Raw genomic sequence first — 22655 nt, forward strand, 5'->3', positions numbered from 1 at the left:
TGTATTTTCAAGCCGGCACGGTGGGGCACAGGTTAGCAGGTTTCCTTAGAGTTCAGAGGTGCAGTGTTCGATTCTGGCTCCGGCCTTCCTGTGTCGAGTTTGCATGGTCTCCCCGTGCTTGCGTAGGTCGGCTCCGGGAATTTCGGTTTCTTCCCACATTCCAAAGACATGTATGGTTGAGCACTCCAAATTTCCCACAGATGTGAGTGTGAATAATTGTTTGTCTGTGTGCCCTGCAAGTGGCTCGCAACGGGTTCAGGCTGTCCTCTGCCTACTGACCAAATTCAGCTGGGACAGGCTCCAGCTCACCCGCAACCCTCGTGAGGAAACGCGGTTCAGAAAATGGATGGTAGAAAATGGATAGTGACAGCACAAAGTAAAGACCCACATTCCACCAGACTCTTACCACTGTGCTTGCAGCACAGCTCAGAGATACTCTTGACAACTTTGTCTAGACCAGTGGTTCTTAACTTGGGTTCGATCGAACCCAAGGGGTTAAGTGAGTTGGTCTCAGGGGTTTGGCATAGCCTCCACTGCGAAGGTACGAACACACCTGATTTATTGTGTAAATTCGTGACGACGCATATCTGAACTGGTCTCGCAAAGGCAACAGCAGAAGTCACACAGATTTGCAGGTATGTAATTTGTTTTGAGTTCATGCATTGAGTTGGTTATGTTCTTTGAACAAGGTGATGTTCAAGCATGGCTCATTTTGTGCACCAGTATTAAACATTGATGTCTTGAATTTGAAAAAATGACACTAAAGAAAAAAATATGCGGTGAATGCGCATATGAAACTGGTGGGGTTCGGTACCTCCAATAAGGTTAAGAACCACTGGTCTAGACATAATAATGGTGGGCAATAGATGTCATGGCTTCATTGGGTCATCACTGGTCATTGTCATATTCTTATCAATATTACATTCTGTTCCTCTTGTTACAAACAAACCAATAGTTACACTCCTTTTGTCTGCTATGTTTAGTCTTAACTAATCCATCGTCCTACTGCTCACTGTCCAGGTCTTTGTCATCACAAAATCATGTTTCAGAGATTGCCATAACATCAAATCTTTGTGTTATTGGTCATCCTTGACTATAGCAAAGTTCTTATTGAGGGCACACGTGAAACGTCTCTTGTTGAGCCCCCCCACTTTGTACACACACCTCAGGAGAGCGGGTGGTGTGTGTGTGTGTGTGTGCATGTGTGTGTGCGTGCGAACACGTGTGTGCGCGCGCGTGTGTGTGTGTGCGTGTTGTGTGTGGGCGTGCGTGCGTGTGTGTGGGTGTGGGGGGTGAACGCATATGTGAGAGAAAGACAGAGAATAAAATACTTTGAGTTGATGCTAGAAACCTGTATAGTCCAGTGGTCACCAACACGGTGCCCGCGGGCACCAGGTCGCCCGTGAGGATCGCATGAGTCGCCCTCAGGACTGTTCTAAATTAGCTCAAATAGCGGCACTTGTCAGTGAGCTGCATCTATTTATTTTACAGTCAAACCTCGGTTTTCGAACGTCGTGGTTCTCGAACAAATTGGAATTCGAACAAAAAATTATAGATTGTTTTGCTTCGGTTGTCGAACAAAATTCGGAGGTCGAACCTCGCGAGATGAGCTGGGAGGACCCGAGAAAACCCGACCGCGCGTCCCGGATGCCGGCTGACTCCGTTGTTATTGTATTTTCGTTACTTTGAGGATTGTATTAACCCCTAATCATGCCTCCAAAGAAAGCAAGTGTGAGCAGTAAAGCACAAAGACGCTCTTAAAGCAATGTGACAGTGAGCGCTCGGCGATCTGCGGTTACGCGATCGGACCAAATTAAGCTCCCTGCGCACTGAGGTCCACTTAAATTTTGGAAAGTACATCAGGACTTTAAAAATATTTTCAAAATTTTAGCGACGGCTCTGTCACAATAATGCGACCAGCGCGGTGCAGTTGCGCGGTCGGCGACGCGCTACTGTTACGCATTTGGCGGTGCGCTGCAATTGTGCGATCGGACAAAATTAAGCTCCCTGCGCACTTAGGTCCACTTAAATTTTGGAAAGCACATCAGGACTTTAAAATTTTTTTCTAAATTTCAGCGACGGCTCTGTCACAATAATGCGACCAGCGCGGTGCAGTTGCGCGGTCGGCGACGCACTACGGTTGCGTTCGGCGGTGCGGTGCAGTTGCGCGATTGGACAAAAATGTGCAAATGAAAAAATGCTTAAAAAAGGCGGGGGGTTTTTGGCTTGGAACGGATTATTTTTTTTTCCATTATTTGTAATGGGAAAATATGATTCGTAATTCGAACGATTCACTTCTCGAGCAGCCTTCTCGAACGGATTGTGGTCGAAAACCTAGGTTTGACTGTATTTTTGCTATTCTTGTTAAAATCACACTTACATGTGAACTGGAAATGACAATAATAACACATAGTGAAAGCCAAATTGAGCAAATTGGCTATTTCAGAAGTGTGTGTCAAACTGGTAGCCCTTTGCCTTAATCAGTACCCAGGAAGTACGTAGCTCTCGGTTTAAGAAAGGTTGGTGACCCCTGCTTTATACCATATAGATCTACATCTATTTGCTATTTCTATAGGATGAATGAATATTATAATTTAACAGGTGTTATCAGGAGATATATAAGTTGCCAGAGCAGGCCACACATTAGTTTTCAAAGGATCTGCAGAATTACTAATCTACTTTAGTGACCTTTATTTATGCCAGTCGAACAATACAAATCGAACTACATGCAACACAATATGGAAATTCAATTTAACGATAACATACTGAGAGTGAGCATCAAACAAAGAAAACTGAATTTTGAGACCAAACAACCAGCCATGCTTATAAGCCGAAGGGAACAGAGACACACTGAGATGATGTGTGTGTGGGGGTGGGGGAACAAACTGGGTTTGGGGAGGGGTGGTTTGGAAAGAAACTTTTATAGGGACCGCAGACCAAACTGGGCCTCTGTGCTTTTTCACTCTTATTTGTTGTTGGGCATTGTCTGCCACCATTATAAGATGGTCTGCTACTTTTGTGATCACTAACTATGGCCCAGCCCAATTTCACTTCATTATATATATTTTATATATTTATAAAATATTTTTATTAAGTATAGTGTATACTACTACATTTTCGAACATATTGTAACAATTGGGCCAGTTTCTCCATTTTTTTTTTCATGGGAGTGGTCGATCATCCAATCATGCTTACATTAATCATCTTTCGAATCCATTTGCAACACTTCTCCCTGCAGTTATCTAAGAAGCCACACACGTTGCGTCTTCAGCATAACCACAGTCAGACATACTCTCCTATGACCAAGATTCCCTTTTGTTCATCTAGCATCGCACATTATACACTTGATAACAATAAAAAAAATTCCATCAGCAGTCAGCACACCTTCATTCTTAGCAATGAAGATCTCTAAATATCGACAAGCTTTTGATTGATTTTGAAACACAGAGACCCTTTTCAAAAGCTTTTCAACAACTAGTACGTGCACCCATGCTTCTTATCCAAGCTAAGTCAGCTTTAACTCTGCAATATGTCACTGTTGTGTTACAGGTTGTATTACGATTTAACTTACTAAACTGTGATACTGTAGACTCTACAGTATCACAGTTTAGTAAATTAAATCATTTTATTGTCATTAAATATTCCCCCTATTACAGTAAATATTCTCCTACCCCCTTGTGTACAATTTTGTTTCTCAAAGTTAAAAGTTAAAGTTAAAGTCCCAATGATCGTCACACACACATCTGGGTGTGGTGAACTTTGTCCTCTGCATTTAACCCATCCCCGTGTGATTTTAATCCATCCCCTGGGGGAGAGGGGAGCAGTGAGCAGCAGCGGTGCCGCGCTCGGGAATCATTTAGTGATCTAACCCCCCAATTCCAACCCTTAATGCTGAGTGCCAAGCAGGGAGGAATGGGTCCCATTTTTATAGTCTTTGGTATGACCCGGCCGGGGTTTGAACCCACAACCTTCCAGTCTCAGGGTGGACACTCTACCACTAGGCCACTGAGCTGTAAGGATGACAAAGAGGACCATGCTCTGCACCTCAATTGCTGAGGTGGCTGATCGGAGCTGTGGTCTTAAAGTGGTCACTGCCTGTCTTGACAGTAACCCCACCCACTGGTGAATAGCTTCGGTAAAGAATGCAATCAAGCTGGGAAAAAAAAAAAGAGTCATCACGCTTTTTTTGGTCGGTGGGATTCCAAAGGCAGCTGACAAAATCCTGTATAATATGCATACTCTACATGTGTAAAATTGTGTAAATTTCAAAGGTCTTGAGCAACCGGTAAATATTAATTTAATATTGATTAAAAAATTGCCCATTTTATTGTTTCAAATATATTGGTGAGATGAGAACATGAACTATTAAAATGTTTAAAATAAGAACCAATCCTATATGTATATAATGCAATACTTGTATATATTGGGAAGTGCATCCTAGTTACCTTGTATTAGCAGTTGTGTTTTTATTTCTCCATTTATGTATTGTGTGTTCTGACCACCAGGGAAACATGTCTTAACAGTTTTTTAGTGTTGTTCCCCAGGTAATGTGTTACTGTGAGAACTTAATTAAGGCGACAGTAAGGAAAGCTATTACAGGTAAGGTGTTAGAAATTAACCAGTCAATCTAAGGTTGTCTAAATTGAATTTTTTTTTCAGAAGCGTCCGGTGTTCAACTCATGAAATCTCTTCTCCTCTTGCTAACCCTGAACCCCTGGGTTCAATTTTGGTGTACACGTTTTATATTAGTGAGAATACAAAAGTCAATTAAGAAGGTGCTTTAGACATCCAATTAAGTCTTTGGACAATTCTTGTACTTCACTCCTACCTCCTCCACAACTAATAATGAAATAACGCACATATCCTCTTTCTCCCTTCCCATCTTCTCTAAATAATGAAGCAACTTAAAAACACTCGAGGGTTTTAGATGAAGGCTTTAAAAGGTTGCAGAATACGATCATCTTCTAGATGTCATTGTCTACCTATGTTTTGCTTTCTTGTCACACCTCAAAGGCTAAACTACAAACTGAGAGTGTTGATTTAAATAGTGGTTGTTTGAACAGGTGTCAGAGAATCCCTTTGCATTTGGCCATTCAGTTAAAGATTTAACCTGCACTCAGGAGGATAAGTGCAAATATATAATGTCTATTCCATCATTAATGTTCTCAATTGTCTTGTGTTTCTGTAACATCAGGGATTACGAACTGATGTTTATTTGAACATTCATCTCTTGTGGCAACTGCTGGTTGCAAGGAGTAGCACATGAAATAATACCATAATTTATTAGTCTGACTTTTTGTGTCTTCTCGGTAAGTGTAGAAAATTAGAACAGGTTTCCCCCTCCCCAAGCAGTTAGGAGGTCAAGAATAAAGTAACATTTATTTTTTGTTGCAAAGGTTTGAAAAAGCAAAAATAAAAGTGTTGTTTTGGTTTTCTGTGTGTTTTACACCGAGTAGTAGGGCAAAAGGTGTGATAGTCCGGCACGCATAATTTGCTTTTATGATTTATGATTCCTATGAGAAACGTTGCTTCTACTTACAAATGTTTCGACTTACAAATTCGATTGCGGAACCAATTAAGTTAGTAAGTAGAAGTACCACTGTATCTTAACTATTTACCAGCAGCACACCAGGGATAATCAAACATTATCAGCCCATTATTACAAAGTATTCATTAAAAGTGAATGGCCACACCCCAAACGGACCATAAAGGTGGTAGATCTAATTTTGGAGTAGGCATTGGTACTGAAGACGGTACTTTCTAAGTGTAATGACGTCACGCAGTCACACAGGCCTTCACAAACGATTAAGAATCAAGCAAGATTTGCCCGCTGCCAAGCCCAATAAATACACTTTATGAAGTAGATTGTAGCGATGGTGACCTTGCACTTCGAGCGGTTGACCACCCATTGCCGGTGCTGCACAGCAACTGTCGACTTCCCAATCGGTGTGAGCAAGGGAGGACGACAGTCGTGAGGACATCAGCTCAATAGTGCAACTATCACGAGGCAGCTTGTATTTTATAAAATAAGTGACTTTGGTGACCGTACGTGAGGGCTTCAATGGAAGCATAGTCAAACATACAAGTATTTAAATGTTTGTAAGACTTTAAGGGACATAAATCTAACTGTTTAACGTCAGCCAATGAGAAAAATAAAAACTCAAAATGACTATCAGTTCATCCATAGTTCCATCTACCGCTTATCCAGAGTCGGGTTGCAGGGGCAGCAGCTTCAGCAGGGAAGCCCAGACTTCCCTCTCCTTAGCCACTTCATCCAGCTCATCCCGGAGGATCAGCCGAGAGACATTTTCTGTCCAGCGTTGTAAGGAGGAGGAGGTCTTCAAAATCTCACCACAGTGTTAGGTGCCCTAGGTCGTGTCCGGGGCCTCTTTCTTGCGGTGGGAAATGCTTGGAACAGGAGACATTCAAATCAGGTGCCTCAGCCACCTCATCTGGCTCCTCTCACCAGAAACAAATCATACCATCCATCCATCCATCCATCCATCCATCCATCCATCCATCCATCCATCCATCCATCCATCCTCTTCCGCTTATCCGGGGTCGGGTCACGGGGGCAGCAGCTTTAGGAGGGACTCCCAGACTTCCCTCTCCCCAGCCACTTCGTCCAGCTCATCCCGGGGGTTCCCAAGGCGTTCCCAGGACAGCTGATAGACCGGTCTCCTGCCGGTGGGACATGCCCAGAACACATCCCCAGGGAGGCATCCAGGAGGCATCCTGATGAGATGCCCGAGCCACCTCATCTGGCTCCTCTCAACGTGGAAGGGCAGCGGCTCTACTCCGAGTCTCTCGCGGATGACCGAGCTTCTCACCCTATCTCCAAGGGAGAGCTCGGACACCCTGCGGAGGAAACTCATTTTCGGCCGCTTGTATCCGGGATCTTGTTCTTCCGTAGTTCGTGACCATAGGTGAGGGTAGGAGCGTAAATCAACCGGTAAATTGAGAGCTTTGCCTTTTGGCTCAACTCTCTCTTCACCACAATGGACCGATACAGAGTCTGCATAACAGCCGATGCTGGCTGCACTGATCCGCCTGTCGATCTCACTCTCCATCACTCATTTCGGCCGCTTGTATCCGGGATCTCGTTCTTTCGGTCACGACCCATAGCTCGTGACCATAGGTGAGGGTAGGAGCGTAAATCGACTGGTAAATTGAGAGCTTTGCCTTTTGGCTCAGCTCTCTCTTTACCACAACAGACCGGTACAGAGTCCGCATTACTGCCGACGCTGCACTGATCCGCCTGTCAATCTCACGCTCCATCCTGCCCTCGCTCGTGAACAAGACCCCAAGATACTTGAACTCCTTCACTTGGGGCAGGGGGGTCATGAAAGGAGCGTCCACGTCGCGGCCCCGGGAGTATTGACGAGATCAACTATATCGACTAGATACTGCTAATCCTTTCACCACTACAAGCAAAAGTTACAAGCTACAACACAGCTACAAGCTACGCTACAAGCTACGCCGAAAGCTGCAAGCTACAAGCCACAAAGCTACAGAACAGAAAACAACATCATGCCTGGAGATAGACACAAAGGTCGATCTTGGAAACGAGGAACCTCCTCACGACCAGCATTGACAATCCTGTCTGTGAACATCGAAGGGTTCTCCTCTGCAAAATGAACAATCTTAGCCGATCGATGCAGCAAACAACACTGTGACATGCTCTGCTAGCAAGAGACGCACAGAGGGAGAGAAAATAATCGCCCCACCATACCAGGAATGGTCCTGGCCATTGAACGACCTCACAGGCAGTACGGCAGTGCCATATTTGTATAAACAGGTTTAGCTATAGAAGACACAGACATGTCAGATGACCATGATATCGAAGTCCTATCTGTCGAGCTAAGCAGTGCTGTAGTAACATCTGTCTATAAACCACCACCTGGAGACTTCATATTTCCCCAGCTAATCCCCAAAGTACACAACAAACCACAGATCATTATTGGTGACTTCAACAGCCACAGTATCCAGTGGGGCTACCCTGAAATTAACAAGGATGGAAAAGCAGTTGAGGAATGGATAGATGCCAACCAACTAAGTCTTATCCATGACCCCAAGCTACCACACTCGTTCTTTAGTGCTCGCTGGAAACGGGGCTATAATCCAGAACTCACCATGGTCACAAATAACATCGCTGGACTGTGTAAAAGGACGGTGCTGGACCCTATTCCATCAAGCCAACACCGTCCCATTGGGATCCAAATCAATGCGGCTGTAGTCCCAACCATTGTGCCCTTCAAAAGGCGCTTCAACTACAAGAAAGCAGACTGGGAAGGATTCACCAACGAGCTGGAAGAGAAGACCAAGAATATAATACCAGTTACCACAAACTATGACCATTTTGCTAACCTGGTGCTGAAAACTGCTCGGAAACATATCCCCCGTGGCTGTAGAGTTGAATATATACCTGGTCTCTCAAAGGACTGTGCAGGATTCTATGACAATTATATCAGCATGTTTGAATCAGATCCCCTCTCAGAGGAGACAACTGCCCGAGGTGAGAAGGTGATGAAAAGCATTGCCCAAGAGCGAAGCAAGACCTGGAACCTTCTTATTGAGTCCACAGACATGTCAAAAAACAGCAAGAAAGCATGGACACTTATTCGGAAGCTACGGGGTGACCCTAAAGCAGCTCCTCAGCGCCCAAAAGTCACTGCCAACCAAGTTGCCAATCAATTGCTTGAAAATGGAAAGAGTGGAAAGAGCGCGAAAAAGATCAAGCTGAACCGCAAGAAATACATCGAGGACCCTGCATTTGCAAGACAGCTCACCATGGAAGAGCTGGAAGGGGGAATCGCTACCCTCAAATCAGGAAAAGCCATTGGACTGGATAACATCGCAACCGAACAGATCAAGCACTTCGGTTACAAGGCCAAGATATGGCTCCTACAGCTCTACAATGAGTGCCTGACAACACACAAGCTCCCCAACATCTGGAAGAAGGCCCACATTATAGCACTGCTGAAACCTGGGAAAGACCCATCCTCTCCCAAGAACTTTAGACCAATCTCACTTCTGAGTCACATCTACAAGCTCTTCGAACGTCTAATCCTCAACAGAATCACCTCCTTTGTTGACGAACACCTCATCCCTGAACAAGCAGGTTTCCACCCTAGCAAGTCGACAACTAGCCAAGTACTCAACCTCACCCAGTACATCGAAGATGGATATGAGGAAGGGATGGTAACTGATGAGGTGTTTGTCGACCTCTCAGCTGCCTACGATACAGTCAACCACAGACGTCTCCTCAGCAAGATCCTGGAGACCACAAGAGACATCCGTCTGACAGAGCTGATTGAAAGCATGCTTGAAAACAGGCGCTTTTCTTGTTGAACTTGGAGGAAAGAAAAGCAGGTGACGAAGACTCAAGAATGGCCTCCCACAAGTGTGCTTGCACCATTTCTCTTCAATATCTACACCAACGACCAACCAAAAAGTGCAGACACACATCGCTTCATCTATGCAGACGATCTTGGCATAGGTGCACAGGCCACTGATTTCAAAATCGTGGAAGACAGACTCTCCAATGCTCTGACAGAGCTAACACGCTACTATGAAGAAAACCACCTACGTGCAAACCCATCTAAGACACAGGTGTGTGCCTTCCACCTGCGAAATCGTGAAGCTAAGCGCCAACTGAAGGTCAGCTGGTCAGGAACCCCCGTTGAACACTGTGAGCACCCAGTCTACTTAGGGGTAACCCTGGATAGATGCCTCTCCTTTAAGACCCAGATTGAGAAGACGAAGTGCAAAGTAGCTGTGAGGAACAACATTGTCCGCAAGCTCACTGGCACAACATGGGGTGCTAATCCACAGACTCTCAAGACAACTGCACTTGCTCTCTGCTACTCAGCTGCGGAGTATGCCTCCCCAGTATGGGAGCGAGCTGCCCATGCCAAGAAGCTGGACCCTGTTGGACGTGCAAAAGTCACTCTTGCCAAATGGGGACATCTAAATGATCGGAACGCTGAGTGTGACTGTGGCACTGAACCACAGACCATGCAACACCTCCTCATATGCCCCCTGGTGGAACATCCCTGCACAGCGTCGGATTTAGCAGAGTTTAATGAGAAGGGACAGAAATGTGTTCAGCTGTGGCTGAACCACATCTAGCCAAGCCTTGTAACTAACTGCCTTGTAGACACGATAAGAAGAACTTGGGGCAGGATCTCATCTCCAACCCAAAGAGGGCATTCCACCCTTTTCCGACCGAGGACCATGGACTCAGATTTGGATGTGCTGACACTCATCGCGACCACTTCACACTCGGCTGCAAAAAGCAGCGATGCAATGCTGAGGTCCCCAAACCGGACACCCTCAACGCTTCGGCTGCGCCTAGAAATTCTGTTCATAAAGGTTATGAACAGAATCGGTGACAAAGGGCAGCCTTGGCGGAGTCCAACCCTCAGTGGGAACGAATCCGACTTACTGTCGGAAATGCGGACCAAACTCTGGCATCGATGGTACAAGGACCGAACCGCCCTTATCAGTTGGTTCGGCACCCCGTACTCCCGAAGCACCCTCCACAGAACTTCCTAAGGGACACGGTCGAACGTCTTCTCCAAGTCCACAAAACACATGTGGACTGGTTGAGCGAACTCTCATGCACCCTCGAGGATCCTGCCGAGGGTATAGAACTGGTCCACTGTTCCACGGCCGGGACGAAAACCAAACTGCTCCTCCTGAATCTGAGATTCAACCTCCCGACGGACCCTCCTCTCCAGCACCCCTGAATAGACCTTACCAGGGAGGCTGAGGAGTGTGATTCCTCTGAGTTTGGAACACACCCTCCAGTCCTCCTTAAAGAGGGGAACCACCACCCCAGTCTGCCAATCCAGAGGCACCGTCCCCAATGTCCACACAATGCTGTAGAGGCGTGTCAGCCAGGACAGCCCCACAACATCCAGAGCCTTTAAGAACTCCGGGTGTATCTCATCCACCCCCGGGGCCTTGCCTCCGAGGAGTTTTTTTTTTTTAACTACCTCGGTGACTTGGACCCCAGAGATTGGAGAGTCCACCTCAGAGTCTCCAGGACCTGCTTCCACAATGGAAGAAGGCGTGTCGGTGGAATTGAGGAGGTCTTCTTTATGACGTTTAATCAAAACACAAGATATAATCAAGTACTGAACGGTCAAGACGACTCTGGCCGTGTCCATGATTTAGAGAAAAAACATCAGGCATGCATTACACAGTTCCTTAAGGGTCATTAAGCTATTTAGGCAATATATCAAAAAACATTTGTTATTTCAAAGTGCTCAGAAATATATATCAGATCATAAAGTTATAAAAACCTTTGTCATTACCACCTATCAAAAATGTCTAGTTATGTCTTCTTTATTGATTTGGTGTGTAGGTATAATTACTATATGCTTAAAATGTTTCTTTTATTGATTTAATATGTGAAAATACTTTTCTGTTTATGTACTTTATTCAATGAGGTTTGAGCATATCTGTTTTTGTAGCTAGGCAGGACTTTTTGTATTTCGACCCCATTCCTTCAGGCATGTTTTTTTTTTTTTTTTTTTTTACACATTTTTAACACTGTTAGTGTTTTCTTCACGGCAGTTGTTAGCTGTGTATCCAGATCTCAACCTGGAGAAGTGGATTGCACTCTGTCAGACCTCTACACTAAGACCTGTCCAGCTTGGGTGTCCCACCTGAAGATTAAAGCTTCTGCTGGTATAGAGGCTTTGCAGTCACGTGGTTTTATCACGTGATTTTGTGTTATGCCGCCATCTTGGCGGTCAACTCGTCAGCTCGTTCCTACGTGTTTGTATAGATTGTTTGATTTCTGCGCTACATTTTCACCGATTTCATCCGAATTATGGCTGATTTGCTATCCAACGAAGTTGGGCATTTGGATGAAGAATCCAAGAAACGTTACAGAGAGAAGTTGAACCTTGTTGGCACAACGGATCCGTACCTTTTACCGAGAAGCATGCTAAAATCGCCCGAGCATTTTGCAACAGCCGACCTGCCTGAACTCTCATATCCAGATATTTATAATTACCTCGTCGATTCACCATCTCCGTACACTGAAAAGGACCTTAAGGCATACAAGTGTCTGGATGCCTACAAGTATTTTACAGCAGGTTTTGTGCATGATGGGCTGATATGGCAGATCCTAAACAAGAATCGATTTCTTCTCATGACCAAGGTAAGGAAAAAGCACGCACGTGGAAGTAACAGTGTGATTGTGAAAAAACTACTTTAGTGATTCTAATGAAAACTCACATTGTTAAGCTTTTTTTTATTACAAAAGGCCTCTTGTTCAAAAATGAATGATTCATGAGAAAACTTACCAAATGGCAGGTAAAATATGCATAAATGGACAGTAAGAGGTCTAGGCTTGTATATTATATCCAAATTAGGGACTGATAATAATATAAGGTATGTCATATTATCTGTTTCAGGTAAAACACTCAACGGATGAATGATCCTCCCCTCAGACCTTGGGTAGCAATAGCGAAAGATGGTCAGATCCTGCTGTGCTGCCACTGTACCTGCATGGCTGGATTGGGTGAAACATGTTCACATTCAGCACTCAGTAATTAATATATATATCATAAATAATTTATTGTTCTCCAACCTGTTACAAATCTAATCATAGTGAAAACAATTTTTATTAAAATGTTTTTCAGATATCTGCGGTTGAAGAAGAGTCCAGGGGCCAAGCAACATCAACAACTTGGTTTCAACAAAGAGCTGGGCGAATTACGGCCTCGAATTTTAAGGCAACGACCAGGACCAATGTCTCAAAGATTCTTCATTCCATGTACAGCGTTTCAAACTGTCCTTCAGTTCATCAAGTTCTGCACGCAGATTTTTACACTCTGCAGTGAGGGAATCCATTGCTTCCCCAGTGATAGCCGTCTGTGTGGCAGTAGTCACCATGCCTTCTTTTCGAATCTCAGCGTGCACCACATCTTCACCAGCGGGTAGTTGATCATTTTCACAAGGGACAGACTGGGAAATATTGACAAGTGCTGCTGCTGCTGCCAATGCCCTCTCGCGGTCTCTCTTGCGCTGCTTGAGATTTTGTCTTCTCTCAAAGATCTTCATTGAACATTTGAGTTTTCGTTTGTGAGGTGACTGGGTATGCTCAAATATATTTGGCACATAGTCTGGGGATAGTGGATCTTTGGTTTTTGCACCTGAAACAATTAAACAATCACATTATTCATCATGACTACCATAAATAATTAAGCACGTTGTTGAAGGGGATATACACAGTTCAATTTGTTTTGTAATGGCATTTCATAACTTGACATATTAAAAAAACTGAATAGAGTGAAATCATTCAGATACTGTACCTGTCTGTTCAAGTTGCTACCATTTTTATTTTTTGTTTATTTTTGCATGATGCCACATCTGATTGGCTTGAAAACTTAACCAATAAAAATTTTAACCTTGTGCCAATGGCTTGAAAACTTTACCAATGTAGATTTTACCTTGTGCCAAATGAAGTAACAAAAACCCTCTTGTTAAAAAATGCTACATTAAAAAAAAATTGTTTCACAAGGTTCATAATAATTTTTTGGGAAATTTCCTAATGCATTCACTCGAGAATTAATTGTTCAATTCCAATATGAAGTTCAATATTTACATTGATAACGTTTTCAAGCCAATCAGATGAAGCATCATGAAAAAATAAACACAAAATAAAAACGGGGGGGTGAACTGAAGAAATCATCCCATTCCCTGCCTTGCTGCTCTTGCTGCCTTTCTAAAAATGCACCCAGCATTTTCAACAATCATATTTGTATCATCCCATATTGTATTATTTCACATTTTGTGAAACAAATCAGGGGTGAATAGTTTGTTTACATACCTGATATGAAGTCCTCATTGCATATCCTTGTGTAAATCGTAGGTTTCCATCGTTCACGACGAATATCCGCGATCCATTTATCACGTTTTTTCATGTTCGCCGGAAATCTATAGAAGCTAAGATTTGGTTTATCGCCTCGTCTATTGCTACATCCAACAGCACAGCAGGTATCCGGCATTTTTAAGCTCAAATAGCAGCAGATATAACAAGAAAGCGTGTGTGAGTCGTAGACCGGCACTGAAAAGTTGACCGCCAAGATGGCCGCCAAGCTAATGTGGGTAGCTTGATGACGTCAGCTGCAAAGCCTCTATTGCTCTTAGGGTCACTGAGGCACGCAAACCCCCTGACCACAATAAGGTGGCAATCTCTCAGGGGGGGGAACATATAATATGAATGTTATATTAACTATTATTTGAGTTGTCGTTAATCATTAGTTATATCACGGGTCATTACGACGAGTTTGGTGGAGTTTTTACTGCTTCTTCCAACTCCTACCGCGCTGACTGTAACTTGACACTCTCTGGCTGCGTCTTGCCTCATTTGCATACTCACAGTGATTGGATGTTTACGGAGGGGCGCGGAGTCCTGACAGCAGGCTGTGTGAGGACACACACTGCACCGACATGAGAGAAGAGAGGGGGCTGATTAACGTGTGTTTCTATCAGCGGATTTTTCACTTCTAAAAGTTTGATTCGAGGGGGCAGGACATCTGTTTGAGGGGGCGTTGCCCCCTCTTGCCCCTGCGTAGAATTGCCACTGATTCAGAGGCATGACTGTGTATTAGAGACATGCCAGAAAACTAAATGGGTTCCATCTTAACTGCCTGAGAAAGCTAATGCTCATCACGGATTTTTTTTTTTCCTTATGTCCCAAAAGGTTAAATGTTAGGATGGAGGTGTGACAACTTCTAATTGTACCAGACATAATGCTTGATAAATTCTTTGTTCATGCATGAGCACTTTGTTATTTGTAACCAAAAACGTTTTGGCCTAGCTAGTCACAAGGCTGTGATAAGCTACTTAAGAAGCCATTTATATTTAATTTCAATCAAAGCAAATCCATGTCAATTAAAAAAAATCAGAGAATTACTCAGCCCTTACTGAAAACTTCCCGTTCCTAATAATCAGCTGCAGTCAGTAATGAACAGCAGCATACCTATTTGGCGTTCCATTTACTCCTTCACTGTATTTTCTTGGATAAGAGCAATAAAACGATAAGAAAAGTGGCAGGAGACCAAGCCTTTAACACTTGGAGTAATTACTTCTCTATGTGTGTGTATTTTATTTTATTTTGCATTCATTTTAATTAGAGGCATCCACACTGCCTGCAATTGTCCAGTTTCTGCTAATTTAAACTAATGAGACTGCTAATGGAAAGGGAATTCAAGGTGTTAAACCAAATGGCCTTTGGCTTTAAGATGCAGCATCTTCCCAATGACTCACAATAAAAGTACACACATGCACACACACACGCACACACACATACACACACAATGTTAATCTAAAATATATGTATCTGAGCACCAGGGAAACAACTATAATTCCTTAAGGCGATAAGAGTGTATTAAATATCTGTGAAGACCTGTCTATGCTAAAATTGGCTGGTGACCACTTCAGCTGTATACCACTAAAGTCAGCTAGGATAGGGTCCCCCACAACCCTAATAAAGATTAGTGGTATAGAAAATGGAGGAAAGAATGAAGCCGGTCATAATGGCATCTCAAACAATCCTAAACAAAATTTTGTTTTTGCTGAATTGTATTTCTATTATTTATAACTGAATTAAATACAAGGATGTGTTTGAATAACGAAATAACATTTAGGTATATCTGTGTAGATCTACATTGTGGTGTTTATGTTGCTGTCATCAACAAAAATAAGGACAAAATATCATCACCAAAGAGACTTTTTCTCGTCACGAGACAAGAAGCAATGAAAATGGTGGTCACATAACGATAATGGTAACGAAATCTGTAATGCCTAATTGTTGATGAATAAATGTGAGATTAAATGTGATTTACAAAATAAAAACTATGCTAAAATATAAAATGAGGAAAATGCCGGAATTATTCCGGCTGGTATCATGCAGACCGACAACTGAAGAGAATCCCCACTCAGTGAATGACCTCAAAACATTTTTCTTCAAATCTATTGAAGAACAGATTGAGTTCATCCGCCCAGTCCTTGTCCTCACAAGTTGGTTTCCTATCAACCCCTTTACCATGGCCTGAGATGGATTGCAGACCTTTCCAGATGTTTCTGGCGTTGTTAAGCTCCATTTGCTTCTCCAGCCTCCTCCTGTAGTTCGCCTTCCCCTTCCTGATCTTCAACCGGAGTTCCTTCTGGACTCTACGCAGCTCCTCTACGTCCCCCGAACTAAAGACTCTCTTCTTCTCATTAAGCAGAGCCTTTATCTCGGAGGACACCCAGGGTTTTCTGTTTTTGCGTGTTTTACTCGATGCGCTGTTTTCATGAACACAAAATATTGGTCCGATTCGGACTTGCGTGTTCATGCATCACAATTGCGATCGGGACAAATTACTTTGACATGGGGAGATTGACCAAATACACTGGAAATAGAAGACGGCGTGTATCGACATCCGTGTCAACAAACCATCACAACATTAGCGTTATTACGCATATGTTACATCGAGTTGACACTTTCTAATGAAGTTGCAATGTATCCTCCAGGCCGCACTTTTGTGTTTGCTAGTGTTGATTTGTAAGATACCGGCCAGCTGTACATTCTTCCGGATGCAGTGATGAACTGAGGGTGACGGCAGCTTTCGGGAATAACAGAATCAGAATCAGATTCAGCTTTATTGGCCAAGTTTGTGCATGCAAACAAGGAATTTGACTCCGGTTGATGTCAGCCTCTGTACAACATTTAAGTGACTAATAACATTCAGGTGACTAACAACATTTAAGTGGCAAGAGCAGGATGTTTTTGCCCAGTGATGTCTCTGAGACTCTATGAGTGGTGTGAGTTCATCAGAGCGACAGCCTGGGGGAAAAAGCTGTGTCTGTGTCTGCTGGTTTTGGCGTACAGCGCTCTGTAACGCCGTCCGGAGGGGAGTAGTTCGAACAGACTGTGACCTGGGTGAGAAGGGTCTGTAGAGATGTTACTTGCACGTTTCCTGGTCCTGGACAGGTACAAGTCTTGGATAGATGGGAGGTTGGACCCGATTATCTTTTATGCAGTCCTGATTGTCCATTGCAGTCTGTGCTTGTCCGTTGCAGTCTGTGCTTGTCCTGTTTGGTGGCCAATCTAAACCAGACAGTGATGGAGGTGCAGAGGATAGATTGGATGATGGCAGTGTAGAAGGTCTTCAGAAGCTCCTGTGGCAGGTTGAACTTCCTGAGCTGTCTCAGAAAGTACAACCTCTGCTGGGCCTTCTTCCGGGCACAGTCTATGTGGCCGGTCCATTTCAGGTCCCATGAGATTGTGGATCCCAGGAACTTGAAGGTGTCTGTGTTGGGAATAGCATTACTGAGGATGGTGAGGGGTGGAAGTGGCGAAGGGTCTCTCCTGAAGTCCATTGTCATCTCCACGGTCTGTACGCAGTCTCGTCACCGTTCTGGATCAGTCACTTCTCAATCTCAATAAATACGTTGAACGAAACATCTCGTTTAAATTTCCACCTGCCTGCAAGAAATAGCAAACACTAAAAAAAAAAATTGAACAGACATAAGCGGGATTTGAACCAGTGATGTAAAGTAATAAAGAATAGCTCACTGGCCATCGGCTTAACCCAGATATGGGCAAACTACGGCCCGCCGGCCACATCCGGCCCACGGGGCCGTTTAATCCTGCCCGCCAAACATGAATAAATTGTATTATTAAACATTGTTTTGGTCATTGTCCCTGCAATGACTATTTTTCCCCAGTAGATAGGCGAGCGCCCCTCCGTGCATTTACTCCCGGAAGCCGTGTCAGAAAGCTCGATGCACACTCACAAGTGCATGTACTCACTCAGTAGTACGGACCCGGCGCACTCCGCGATCTATTTATATCAGTGCCAAATTTCGAGTGTGGGCTGTGACGTTAGCGTTCTCGTAATTCACACGCTGAGCTTTCAGGTACAGTTTTACGCCAAAGCCACCCACAAATCTTCCCCTCGAATCCTTCCATTAAAATGAGTGGCCAAAGGTAAAGAAAGGTGGCACTCTTAAAGAGTGGACAATTTGGCTCAACCCATGTGTGTGAGCAGACGTTCAGCCACATGAACATCAACAAAGCCCGTCACAGATCTAGGTTAACGGACCAACACCTCGGCTCTAGCCTATGAATTGCCACAACAAATTTTACTCCAGACTATGATGCACGAGCAAAAAAGGGAGACCAACAACACTGTTCCCACTGAAAATGAAGAGGAGTTTCTCTAGTTTGTTGTAAAAAGAAAATGCAATTTGAAAATAATTTGTTCAAATAGCAGGGACTGAAACTAACGATCATTCTCATTTTCAAACAATGCAGGATACTCAAGGACATTGAGTAAACTGTTAACATTTAAAATTCTTAAGGCCGACTAAGGAAGTGTTTCCCATTTCCTCACCTCTGTCACCAGGTGTTTGTGAATTAAAGCTCTGCTCTGATTTTCAGATATCTGTCACCGTGTTGCCGTTTTGATTTCTTTATTACTTTATTTAGATGTATTCTTTCACTGATTCTTCAATATGATGTATTTGGTCAGAGTGTTTGCCGTTTGATGTGATTTCGCCTCATTAGATAAACATCTTTCATAAATCTGACCTGCAAGCGCTGAAGTGATGGAAACTGTTATTCATGATAACAGTGTCATATTTAATGAGAATCACTGATTTTTTGTGAAATCTTTTTTTAATGCTGTTAATAAATTCATTTGTTTTCAAAAAGCTTTTTTTGAATATCCATGCTTTACTACCTACTAAAGGCCATAACATTTTATGCAATGACCTTTACATGTCGTTTATAATACTTCACACAAACACTACATCCATCTGCTCCTGGTTCGGCCCCCCGGTCAAAATTTAGAACCCAATTCAGCCCGCAAGTCAAAAGGTTTGCCCACTCCTGGCTTAACCGCTATGCTATCGTACACCCACTGCAACCAGGGTCGCTTTCCCAAGCTTCACGCCAACTTCGCAGGAGGGCATTGTGCATTTATGACATGATCAACTTTCTAGACACATAAGGAATGGGTCCAAGCACTAAAGCAACAGTGTCACCAATGTTATATTGATTGGCTTTGCGTATTAATAAGAGTGTGGAGAGAATAGAATTTCACGAATGGTTGTGTCACGTGCCTGCATCACCTATCTTCCAGCCGTGCCCCCAATCAAGCTAATTACCAGCAGCTGCCATGGCTCGTTGGGTCTGATCTATTTAAACTCGGTGAATCAAGCCAGTGGTTGTCGTTCGTCTCCTTACCCTGCCCGTGATGCCACTGCTCACGGTGCTCTGCTCACTGTGCCCTGCCCGAACGATTCCCGTTGCCGAATTTGCTCGTGTTCTGACCCGACTCGCCTTGCTCGCTGCCTGTCCTGACAACGCTCTGATCGCTGCCTACCTTGACCACCTGCCTGCAGTGTTCCCTCTAAGCTGCACAGCTGCGCAATTGCGCACTGGTCGGGCAGTCTCTGCGCACAAGAAACTCCATGCTGCGCACAAAATAAAATTCATCATAAACGGATTGATTAATATCTAATGTTAGACGTAATCTAATCTAATTAAGTGGACAAATGAATTTCTTTCTGTGCCTTTTTGTAGTGTAAATCAGTAATTGACAGGTGTCCAGCCAATGATATATGGTTCATAGGATTGACAGTGCCTGAACATGTGTCCTGCCCATCCATGCCGCGCAGGTTAGCTAGCTAACGACAGCGATGCAAATGCTAAATTAGCTAATCATGGCGAAAAAAATGAGCAGCGACACATCCACTCGCCAAGCCAAAATAAATAAGAGATGCGGCAGTTCTTTTAAGATTGAATGGCTGTCGGAGTGTCTGCAACTACAAGAGGAAACGGTAATAACTGAGTGAGATTTTCTCTTTTTCAAATGAGAAAGGTCTCCTCTGCAAAACATGCAGTGTAGCCAAAGTGGTGGGCGAGTTTACGGAGGGGCAAATATGGAAGGAATGGAAGTTGGACTACCTCAAGCGTCACATTCAGCAGAAATGTTTCACTTGAAAGCTGATGGAATTCTACAAAGATTTAAGATGGGACAGGGGATCTGTACATCATTGTGTGAGAGCGCAAAAGACAGACAGAAAAGGAACGAGCTGTCACACAAAACAAGTTCTCATTGACAATATTTTATTCATTTATTTATTTGTTTGTTTGTTTATTTGTTTATTTATTTAATCTGGTGTTGCACACAGTGGTCCACAGTGTGCACAGGGAGCTTGTGTGTTTGCACAGACACTTGAAAAATTAGAGAGAACACTGCCTGCCTGCCTTCGACTAAGCGCTGCACTCTTCTGCTCAGCCACACCAGCCAGACCGGCAGTCCAGCGTTCCACTTCCCCTTTTCCCCATTTCAATAAAGGTTCGTGCTGCATTTGATCGCCCCGTCTCTGTTCCTGACAGGTTGTCTGTCATATGCGACACGCGAAGGGTGAGCGGTGGGATATACAAACGTTTACCGCTGAAAAGGTGGTACACTTGCACAGCCCCCCAGCCAAGGATGGTTTATTGTTCTGTTAAGTTTCAGAGCACTCTTTGCACAATGTTGACATTCAAAAGTCCTTATAGGCATTTGAATACACGCGCATGCAATGTTCAAGTTTGTTTGCACCACCATGTCAGGGATGATGTCAATGCATGGATTTTGTAATCCATCTATCCCAGCTATCCAAGACTTGTACCTGTCCAGGACCAGGAAACGTGCAAGTAACATCTCTACAGACCCTTCTCACCCTGGTCACAGTCTGTTCGAACTACTCGCTTCTGGACGGCATTACAGAGCGCTGTACGCCAAAAACAGCAGACACATACATACACAGCTTCTTTCCCCAGGCTGTTGCTCTGATGAACTCACACCACTCATAGAGTCTCAGAGACATCACTGGGCATTAATATCCTGTTCTTGCCACTTAAATGCTGTTAGTCACCTGAATGTTATTAGTCACTTAAATGTTGTACAGAGGCTGAGATCAACTGGAGTCAAATTCCTTGTTTTGGCATGCACAAACATGGCCAATAAAGCTGATTCTGATTCTGTAATAGTAGTGTAAGGACCGAATGTGATGAATAATTAGAGACAACTGCAAAGTCAATAAAGGTGAATTTTACTTGTGTAACAGAAACAAACATAATACAACATAAATTAAACTCACGCGAGGAAGCTGTCTCCCATGACCAATTGCTCATGATGGAGAACTCCAAATGGAATGCAACTTAACAGATCAGGTATACATCTTTATTTAAGTAGTTTGGTGAGGAAGGCAATACGTAACTTTCAATACCAAAAAAAGGGAAAAAAGGTCAAATACACAAAGGGCAACCGTAATCCTTCTCCACATTTGGTTCACCCACACATTTTGAATGGTACCATGTGCAGCAAAAGGAGCACTCTATCTATGGGGCAAAAAAGCAGAATATACATTCTAACCAAATGTAAAGCTCATCTGGATGTTGTCAGGTTTTACCTAATCGACTACGTCTTCCAAATCTTCCGCCCCACACACTACATATATTTGACAAATCATCTGCAAAATAAAATATTGCATCAAGTATGTACATACTTCCTAATATATAATTAAATATTTTACCGGTGTCTTTGATTAATCTCTTGGTTTTGTGCAGACAAATGGCTGCAATTCCCTCTTGGTCCACACAGAATTCCACTGTAGCTTTCGCGAGGAGGAGCTCTGCAAACTAGGATTTTAGGTACCAGCGTTACTGACAAAGGTTTAAGTTTGAATGTTTGAAGTGCATGTAAAAGTAAAAATTACTTTGCAAATAAGGACACCACATGATGTGGTGTTTTGTTGCACCGGATGGCTTATGGTGGTGCATGCCCATCTTGAAACGTTATGGCCTCTTTGCCACATAAAGCCTCTGAAAAAAAACAAAAAACTGTTGAAATAGTTGTGCCGGTGCCTGCCGACAAATTCAGGGTGTCCCGAAAGACTGCTAGGATGGGCTCCAACACTCCCCAACCCCTGTGATAAAGTGGTTTGGAAAATGGATAATTGTGTATACGGTATTTATTCTAATTATCGCCCAGGGCGATAATTAGAGAAGATTTATGTCCAACGTGGGCGATTAATAGAGAAAACCTTTTGTCCCATCGCCAAGGGGCACTGAAATGGGCGATAATATGCATATTTTCCTTATGTAGTCTGCAATACCTGCATCTCACTGGTGTTCTTAACACTAGAACAGCGGCTGTTTTGATCTACCTCTAACAGCGGGGTGCGTCAATTGACGCTCCATCGATGCGACACGTTACCGTCACACATCACATGTTGCGCACGTCATGCTATCGCGACCGTCTTGTTCGAGTGCACGCCCCGATAACGTAATTGCGTGAGGATATTGTAGCGGAGTGACGAGTGTAATTGTATCATAGTTTATGGAGAAAAACAATTTAAAAGGGACATTCGACGTGTTGTCAAATCAGTCATATTTAAACTTGCGCAATGACGTCGGCATGCGGTCGTGGAGGAAAACGTAAGTTTTGGGGGGGGAATTTTAGCAGCATGGGCGATAATTAGAGGTATCAATGTTTTTTATTTATGTCATCGCTAACACACACTGGGCGATTATTAGAATATGGGCGATAATTAGAATAAATACGCTATGTGTAAATCACAAATAAGAA

The 22655-nt window shown here is 43.6% G+C and overlaps 2 long non-coding RNA genes across 2 annotated transcripts; one reads left to right on the plus strand and one right to left on the minus strand.

The window, feature by feature from the left end:
• Window positions 1-4400: 4400 nt before the first annotated feature.
• LOC119124969 lies at window positions 4401-21225 on the minus strand. The gene is made up of 3 exons (XR_005098382.1): window positions 21141-21225; window positions 20831-20832; window positions 4401-4413 (listed from the first exon to the last, which is right to left on the minus strand). It is a non-coding gene; the product is annotated as an uncharacterized LOC119124969 (long non-coding RNA).
• Window positions 20543-21293, plus strand: LOC119125213. Its single transcript, XR_005098450.1, has 2 exons — window positions 20543-20606; window positions 21065-21293. It is a non-coding gene; the product is annotated as an uncharacterized LOC119125213 (long non-coding RNA).
• The last annotated feature ends 1362 nt before the right edge of the window (window positions 21294-22655 follow it).

Source organism: Syngnathus acus, chromosome 1 (genome assembly GCF_901709675.1).
Source record: "Syngnathus acus chromosome 1, fSynAcu1.2, whole genome shotgun sequence".
NCBI lineage: Eukaryota > Metazoa > Chordata > Actinopteri > Syngnathiformes > Syngnathidae > Syngnathus > Syngnathus acus.